General features: G+C 33.6%; 1 pseudogene; it reads left to right on the top strand.

Moving 5' to 3' along the window:
- The first annotated feature begins 8,170 nt into the window (after positions 1–8,170).
- On the top strand, positions 8,171–10,335 carry LOC120131021 (annotated as a pseudogene).
- Positions 10,336–10,342: the final 7 nt, after the last annotated feature.

Raw genomic sequence — 10,342 nt, 5'->3', positions numbered from 1 at the left:
CAAGCCAACCCCAAGATGTAAATGTGGATTTAAAACTAAATGCATATTTATCATCAAACAAGAAACCCAGGTCAATGACACGTTCGGGACGAATCTTCCTTACTTTAAAACTCGTATGCCATCTTTGTTTCTCCATGTCGGATCTAAAGTTCAGAGTTTCGAAGGACCTGATTTCCTCAGAAGAATCGTTTGTTACAGAAGGAGGTGGTTGAGAAGAACTGGGTTGAGAAGAGCTTTGAGAAAGACCTCGCTTCTGACGCTGACGTTTTGGAGCCATTTTGGTTGGATGCTACCCCTATTACAATGGAACACAAACACATTCAGGATAAAAACTCCAATATAGAAATCAATCAAACCCATAGAATATCGATAAATTTACCTGAATATCTGATCGTCACTTATGATAACGGTAGAAGAAAGAGGAAGATCTGCCTGCTTGCATTTATGTTTAGGGTTTCTCGATTAAGAGTACTATATATCGTAAACGGTGGAAAACACTTGATATTTAAATTAGTATCGACACAAACTATATTAGTGTCGACACATTATTTAGACATATTCTCTCATAAAACCGGTATAATTGTACCGGTTAGATTGAAAAATTACATATTACATTATACTTTTGGGTTCGATGATTTTGGGATCGACACTTTTATATATGGATCGACACTTTATGGGTGCACCTTGTTTCCATTCATTCTGGGAAAAAAGTATCGACACAAACTATATTAGTGTCGACACATTATTTAGACATATTCTCTCATAAAACCGGTATAATTGTACCGGTTAGATTGAAAAATTACATATTACATTATACTTTTGGGTTCGATGATTTTGGGATCGACACTTTTTATATATGGATCGACACTTTATGGGTGCACCTTGTTTCCATTCATTCTGGGAAAAAAGTATCGACACAAACTATATTAGTGTCGACACATTATTTAGACATATTCTCTCATAAAACCGGTATAATTGTACCGGTTAGATTGAAAAATTACATATTACATTATACTTTTGGGTTCGATGATTTTGGGATCGACACTTTTATATATGGATCGACACTTTATGGGTGCACCTTGTTTCTATTCATTCTGGGAAAAAAGTATCGACACAAACTATATTAGTGTCGACACATTATTTAGACATATTCTCTCATAAAACCGGTATAATTGTACCGGTTAGATTGAAAAATTACATATTACATTATACTTTTGGGTTCGATGATTTTGGGATCGACACTTTTTATATATGGATCGACACTTTATGGGTGCACCTTGTTTCCATTCATTCTGGGAAAAAAGTATCGACACAAACTATATTAGTGTCGACACATTATTTAGACATATTCTCTCATAAAACCGGTATAATTGTGCCGGTTAGATTGAAAAATTACATATTACATTATACTTCTGGGTTCGATGATTTTGGGATCGACACTTTTTATATATGGATCGACACTTTATGGGTGCACCTTGTTTCCATTCATTCTGGGAAAAAAGTATCGACACAAACTATATTAGTGTCGACACATTATTTAGACATATTCTCTCATAAAACCGGTATAATTGTACCGGTTAGATTGAAAAATTACATATTACATTATACTTTTGGGTTCGATGATTTTGGGATCGACACTTTTTATATATGGATCGACACTTTATGGGTGCACCTTGTTTCCATTCATTCTGGGAAAAAAGTATCGACACAAACTATATTAGTGTCGACACATTATTTAGACATATTCTCTCATAAAACCGGTATAATTGTACCGGTTAGATTGAAAAATTACATATTACATTATACTTTTGGGTTCGATGATTTTGGGATCGACACTTTTATATATGGATCGACACTTTATGGGTGCACCTTGTTTCCATTCATTCTGGGAAAAAAGTATCGACACAAACTATATTAGTGTCGACACATTATTTAGACATATTCTCTCATAAAACCGGTATAATTGTACCGGTTAGATTGAAAAATTACATATTACATTATACTTTTGGGTTCGATGATTTTGGGATTGACACTTTTTTATATATGGATCGACACTTTATGGGTGCACCCTGTTGGCCATATTGTAAATTTGCCTTTTACTTCCAAGTATCGACATGACCCTTAATGTGTATAAGAAACATGTACAACAACATACTGCTAACTTTTCTCATCTCATTCATAATTATATTCACATACAAAAATATAAATCATATACAAAATTATAAATCTTATACAAAATTAACTCGACATTTACATCATTGCATCCTTTTGTTATTCTTATGTAATATTGCAGCTTTTGTTATCTCCTGTCTTCGTTCATTTTGATTGTGGCTTACGAGATCGTTTAATACTCGCGATCGATCCCAGTCTCCAACAACCTATATTCAAATTGTCAGAACGTTAAGTATTGTCAACTACAGCATTCAATCTACGACTTTTAACAATTTTACCACAAACAATTTTTTCTATCCACTTACAAAATCACCAGTTGCCCCTGTAGAACCGATCGATTCCATCCACATCATCACATACATGCCGCAATCATATCTGTTACAAAATTTGAAAACCACACATGTCAATTATGATGAATACTGCATAAATTAAGCTTTCTATTTGTGATAACATCTCATACCCATTCAATTGCTTATTCTTCTTATGCTCCACAAATTTGAAATTTTTCAAGGGATACTTTCCTAGAGATCCACATGACTCAACCCAAATGCGTTTCTTATTATAAGAATCTAATATTTTAATCTGCATTAAAATAGAAGAAGTTATGCACCAAAAAAATTATGCATTATAATTTACATAATGTCCTTTCATACAGACATACATACCAATCTCTTAGCATCCTTCACTCTCTGTTTAGCTGCTTCAGTTGTAAACATACTATCATATATTGTTACAACATGATCTACCATATCCAACACCAACAGATACCAATGTGAATTATGGTAGTTTATTGTGATCATTATCTGCAACAAATTTCACACCCAATTTGACAAAATTCAACATTCTATATCCGAAAACATCATTTGCAATTGGTATGGTGTCTTACCTTCTCACAGTCGGTGAATTTCACATAGTTTTCCAATATGACACCCCAGAAGGTAGAAATATTCTCAACACTTTCTTTGTTGTTGGCTTCCAACGCCTGTTGCTGTAATTACGCAACAAACATTATTAATTTACCGTCTATAACACTACTTTTCAATATTTATTAATTTAACTCACCACTAAGAGGTATGGAAGGTAGCCAATCCTCCGGTGTGACTTTTGAGAATCGTAGCATATGGTCCAGGCGAGCAAATCGATAACCTAACAAAATTAATTACACAATCAGAACATATTCAATAAGTTTTATTTATTTTCTACTTTCTACTTACCACACCGCCAACCCATTCCGTAGGCTTCAACGTTGCAACGTCGTATACAGTAGCGAATTGATTTCCCATTGATATTACAGAATATCTGTATGAATCATTAGGATTAATATCTTGTCATGAAATATTTAAATATCACTCACAAAACAATATATTTCACTTACCCCGATTCTAACTCGCTATTCCATAAATAATCACAAATTGCAGCTTCGATGTCATCAATTCCGGTTGGAATATCCGCTTTTTCAACCTACAATTTTGCATACAAATTTTTGTCACAACAACATAATAAAAATCAAATTAAGTATTCTTTTATTAAACTTACCTTCTGCTTCTTCTTCTGGGGTGCAGGACATTCCGAATCCAAACTGCTGCTATAACACTCTCCGGTGTATACATGACATCGACTTCCTTCCTCCTCATTTCTTCCATCTCTTCTTCTTCCTCCTCCCTCTTTTCTTCTTCATATCTTTTCAGTTCATCGTACTTTTTTTCTACATAGCTCTTCATATCTTTTATTTCACCCTTCAATTGAGCTCCTTCATCCGAGTATTTATCAACCACCCCCTTCACCCCCGTAAGTTCACTCCTCAAATCAACAACCTCCTTCACCACTCCCTCAAATTTTTCTCCCGTCACCATCTTAATATCACCCCTTAACACCCCAACTTCTTTCACCACTTCACCCCTCAACACCTCTACTTCTTTCACCACTCCATCTATTTTTCCTTCCACTACCCCCTTATTCCTCTCGAGTGTATCTTCGACTCTCTCGAGTTTCTCTACGACTTGATCAAGTTTCTCTTCGACTCTTGATTGTCTTTGCATGATTTCAAATTGGATTTTTTTGATATCAGCCAATTCAGACATCAAAATGTCGAAGTTACTCTGTTTTGCTTCACCGTCGTCCCACTCACCTTCATCCCCCAATACAACCATCCCTCCTTTCTTCTCCTCTGCCTCCACTGCCTCCTCTACATCCTTGCCAATAACCTTCAAAAAATTAAATTACAATATTAAGACATTGATTATATTCTTAATATTATTTAATTACATTTATTACCATTTCTTGCTTCTTCTCTCTATCCAACTTCAACTTCACCATCACTCTAACCACCTCTTCCTTCCCCCATGCACGGATGCGTGCCACTCCGGTTCTTTCATAAGCCGGCACTGCTTCACAGCCCGACCAAAAATCGAACAGTGCAACCTGCATTTATAATAAAATTTATATTTTTATATAAAAACACAAAAAAGTGATTCAACTCATTTACCTCTAAGATTGCTATGCACCCTTTGAGGTATCTCTGGCTGCCCTTTTTAAAGGTGATTATTGATTCAATCAATCTCGAATGGATATATTCAGCCCAATTGAATTCACCCTTCAAGCCTTCATCGCAAATGAGCTTCATATATTCCTTGTTCGTTGACGTATCACCCGTTGGACAAAGAAATATCCCGACAAGGTACAATAGAACTCGGGCCTTCAGCTCATCCCCCAAGTAAGATCCACTTTTGATATCCTCTTCAACTTCAGTATATGTCACCTTATGATTCAAACCATATTTGGAGGCAAGTGCTTTCCAGTTCTTACTCCTACAGACTTCTATAACACTTTTGCCTTTGTTTTGTACCCCCAATACGGCTGCAGCAGTCGATACCCCCAGAGGGAATGAATAATCACCATACTTAGCCATACATTGACTGACGTCAAATTGTGCCATCAAGGATCGACACAATTCCCTCCGAATAGGTCGATCCCTTACTCCGATCAACGATCCAAAACCTATTTCTCCCAGCACATTCAACTGACCCTTCTCCTTAAGGTGTTTAATTAATAAATTCACCCTTTTAATGCTGCACCTTGTCGACACTTCCTACATTTTTTAACAATATATAATGTTATAGTTCTTATATTTTGTATCAACGTATTTACAAGTTTAATGAATACCTTATTTTCATGTGCTTTCCTCCGTTCTTTGTATTCTTTACTATCATTCCTTGACTGTGTGATGTAAGGTTCCTTTTCAGCATCACTCATTGAATTCCATTTGGACCTCACATCTTTTTTCACCTAATATTAAACATAAACGTTTCTTAATCAATACATTAACACTAAATACTAATACTACTCAATGTCAATTTCATTTTACATACTGAACCGCTCTGTGTGCCATCTCCCTTCATCCTTTTGCATTCGGCCATACTGTTAACATTTAAAATTTGTAATCAATTTAAAGTTTATCGATACTTTAATCCAATTACCATTTCAACAATAATAACAAAAAGACATTGATACTTACTAGAAGTACATATATCCACCCTTTGGTTGCTTTCGAGTCTCGGCCTCAATTTCAAAGTCATCTGCTCCACCAACAATTTTCCAACCCATTGACTCCATTTTTCCTTCATATATCAGTTTACGCAAATCAAATTATTTTGTTACATACACTTTTCAATATACAAATATAGATAACTACTCTTGTGGTAAAACGGTTTTCTTCAAAAGAATTTGAATGGCCACACCAAAATGTGTCGGCACATTTATACAACCTATAATATCATTTTCTACCTATAATATTTAATAAAAGTATCGACATTTATATTTTTCCTTGAATATCTATTTCTACCTGCAATCGGTCCCAAATGCTTCCTTACTCCAAAACCCCAAACAACACATAAAAAACCCTATCGCGATTACTGTAATAATAAAAATTAGGGTTTCGACAACATACTTTTCGATTCGACTGCAGCAACAAACAAACAAACTTCGCTTTAGAAACGCCTTCTGAAATGCAGCAACAATTACTCTTCGATTTCAAAAACTCGTCCGTTCTATCTTTTTTCAGAGGATATTTAGCTATGGCCTTTATATTTTCATCGGATATGTTATTTATATTTAATCGATACAAATACAAAAGTGTCGATACTTTTATGTCAGGTGTCGATACTTTCGAAAGGATAATTACCTATTTCTTTGAAAGTGTCGATAATTTATTACACGTACTTACGAAAGTGTCGACACTTTCAATATATCCGGTATCATTTTACCGGTTTTATCATTTTGTTACCGGTTTTATCATATTTTTACCTGTTATATCGTTGTGGATCGATATATTTTTTTAAAGTATCGACACATTATAGGCGCTATAACTGCTTCTCTTTTAAATTCACAAAGTGTCGATCCTTATATAACGTATCGACACTTTTAAATTTACCGGTTTTATCATTTTGTTACCGGTTTTATCATATTTTTACCTGGTATATCGTTTTGGATCGATATATTTTTTAAAAGTATCGACACTTTTTAGGATTTAAAACTGCTTTTAAAGTTATGTAATTTATGTTTCAATTTATTTAATAGTGTTTCATGTTTTCCACCTACAATATTAATTTAATAATTTAATTTACACAAAATTATATTTGATTGTTTTGATATTTTATAAAATATTATTTAGAATTTAAATTTAACAATATTAACCAAATATAATAATAAATATGTTTTCAACAGTGAAATAAGTATGTACACTTTTATAAAAATGATATATACTTTTTTGAAAGTTATGTAATTTATGTTTCAATTTTTTTAATAGTGTTTCATGTTTTCCACCTACAATATTAATTTAATAATTTCATTTACACAAAAAATTATTTGATTGTTTTGATATTTTATAAAATATTATTTAGATTTTAAATTTAACAATATTAACTAAAGATAATAATAAATATATTTTCACAGTGAAATAAGTATGGACACTTTTATAAAAAGGATAGATAATTTACAATATAACAGGTAAAAATATGACAAAACCAGATTCATTATGACAAAACCGGTCAAATTTACTTGATATATTAAACGTATGGACACTTTTATAAAAAGGATAGATACTTACCGATAACCAAAGTTTACCGATTACCAAATTTTTTAATAGTTTTTCATATTTTCTACCTAAAACATTATTAGTTGTCAACATAATAGGTACCGCTAAACCGAATTTATTAAATACATTTTAATGTATCCGGTAATGCTGTATATTAGCCGTATATTAACCCGCCTTTCCTGAGACAATCCCCTAGTACACTCTTGTGAATAAATATTCATTTTAACCTAAACTCTTGTGGGAAAAAATGTAAATTAATAAACATATATATGTGTGAAAATGAAAAGCAAATACGTTAAAATATTAATTCAAATAAATAAATAAAATTTATTATATAGTAAAACAATTTATATTAATAAATCAACGAAGTAAGTACCTCCGTCGTTTTGGTAGAAGAATCTCCCAAAAGTTGCAGCATAAGTGAATGGAGAGAAGTGTAGGAGTAAAGTGCAAAATGACTTTCCTACACTGTAATGTAACTGCCAAATAAGGCCTCGTTTTCTCTTATATCTCATCCGCTAAAATTGGCGGCACCAAAACCCCGAATCTCATCATCAAGGTTCCCCTTCTCATCAAACAGTCCTCTCAAGTCAAATCTCTTCTCCATTTCCCCCCATCTCTCTAGAATTTTCCATAATCTCTTTGAACGTGGATTCGGCAGAACCTTTATACCAGTCATTGTAAATAAACGACCAAACCCATGTTTTGTTTTTGTTATTTTGGTTGAGATTTAGAGGTCTCTTTTTCTATGTACAGACTACAGAGTTTGATAGAGACAAATGGGAGAGTCTGAGACTCACTTTTCTTGCTCAACTCTCGTGTCATGAAACCGATGAAGAAGCTTGTTGTTTTGAAACAAAACCACATGACTTCGACGAAAGTCTTTACTCGAATGATAAGGAGGAAATGAGTATATTGAGAGTTTGGTTCAAAGAAACTTCTACTACTTCTAGTCATTATCCGAGTAACTGGCTGCAACGTGCTCGCTCGAATGCCATTCAGTGGATCTTCAATGTGTGTATCTTCCTATTTCTTTCTTAATCTATTCTCTTATTTCTTTTTGATTAAAAGGTTGTTTTTTTATACAGACAAGAACACTCTTTGGGTTTCAAATCCATACGGCATATCCGTCTGTAATATATTTCGATCGAAGAAGCCCATTGATGTAAGCTTTTATTTTTTATTGTTTAAGCAATTGTCTGATGAAAAGTTTCTTGCTTTTTTTGAGTAACAATGTGTTTTTTGTGTTGATTAGGATGGGAAATTGTGGGCTATCCGATTATTGTCGGTGGCATGTTTATCAATAGCAGCAAAAATGGAAGAGTGCAGAGTACCTGTTTTATCAGAATTCCCACACAAGGTTACCAGTTTGATAATAGAACGATTCAAAGAATGGAGTTATTGCTACATACTACTTTGGAATGGAAACTCAGTTCTGTAACGCCTTTCGCTTATTTATCTTACTTGGTCAATAAATTTCATGGTGAATCTATCAGACCCGAAGGATTAGTTTCGAAAGCTCTGCAGCACATTGTGGTTATAATAAAAGGTAATTCGAACCTCTAGCTCTGCATGTCATTTTGAACTCATCTTTGTGTTCTTATGAATAAGGATTGATCTTTCCGATCCAGAAATCAACTCGGTAGAGCATCAATCATCGATTATTGCAGCGGCCGCTTCATGTGACGAAAGAATAACAAGGAAAGCAATGGAGCTGAAGATGGATTTCATTTCATTATGGGGATCCACAGAAACTGTGAGCTATTTTCTTGTTTTCATATTTTGTAAAACTTTGAACTCTATGGTGAATGTTGCATTGGATATTTGATGCAGGAACATGTATTTTTCTGCTATAATATGATGCGGGAAATAGAGATGAGGAAATCCAAGACACCAAAATCTGAAATTTCGTATAATTATTCTTCACTATGTGATGCTACTGAGAACTCTTCTGCTACCACTAGGAGAAAACTTACATTTAAAGAGTCTGATCAATGAAACTCTATCGGCCATCTTTTTTACTGATGATAAGATTGTTTTATCGATCGGATTCTTTTGGTTCAAGAAAAGGAAGAAAATTTGATCCGTGGCTCTGTTTTTTCTTTTGGCTTTTAGGAGCATTATGCGTAACCAATCAATTTTAATGGATGTTCACATTTAGCCCAAAGAAACAGAAAAGTCTTGTATTTTTTTGTGTACTGCGTATATATAACGGCCATGTATTATAAAAAAATTAAAAGGTAAACTATGCGAATAGGCCTTTTGTTTTCGGTATGATCGACTTTGATCATCACTTTAAAAGTTAAGGGTAGATGGTTCCTAATTCTATCGATCCGTTTGATTATAGTTCCTAATGTTATTGATTTTAGTCTCTCGACCTTTTACTTCCAATAATCCTTTAACAGATGTATTACGTGTCATTAATTTTTTTTATAAAAAAAAACCACTTCTTTTTCTTCAACAAAAACTCGGTAACCCTCCTTAATTCCTTCGTTAACCATTCTTATATATATTTTTATATCATATAAACAAAAACACATGAAAATAAAAAAGAAAACAACATTAACTTTTAATTTGTTTCAAATATAACCAAACAACCAAAAGACGAACAAAATAAACAAATGAGCTTTAAAATATAACCCTGCTAAAATTTGGGTGAAAAAAACATAAACGAAAGTTACAAAGGCAAAAGGGAAATGACTGACGGACATTCCCAAGGGAGAAGAAAAAGAACGAATGATGGGTATTTAAAAGGAAAATGACTTACCCACTGATATAATTAATTTACCTCCCAAACCTCAAATAATGGAATCATAATCACCAACCATACATGACAAATAAATTATAAAAACCAAAAAAAAGGACTACTCGAAAGAAGAAAAGAGAGTGAAAAAGAAAGATTTGAAAACAACTTATTCACATTCTTATGTCAAAACAGAAGCAACGGTAATGGCAGGCCAGCAAGAGCAGTTGCACCAATGAAAAGGCTGTTGATGGAGGCCGCAGAGGGTGGAGAAGGCCTTGCACAGCCGCAGGCTCGGAAGCTGGAGCAACTTCACCTGATGGGGTAAGAGTAGG

The sequence above is a fragment of the Hibiscus syriacus genome, unplaced genomic scaffold, assembly GCF_006381635.1.
Source record: "Hibiscus syriacus cultivar Baekdansim isolate YM2019G1 unplaced genomic scaffold, ASM638163v2 tig00110548_pilon, whole genome shotgun sequence".
Classification (NCBI taxonomy): domain Eukaryota; kingdom Viridiplantae; phylum Streptophyta; class Magnoliopsida; order Malvales; family Malvaceae; genus Hibiscus; species Hibiscus syriacus.
This window is presented reverse-complemented; position numbering and strand designations above follow the sequence as displayed.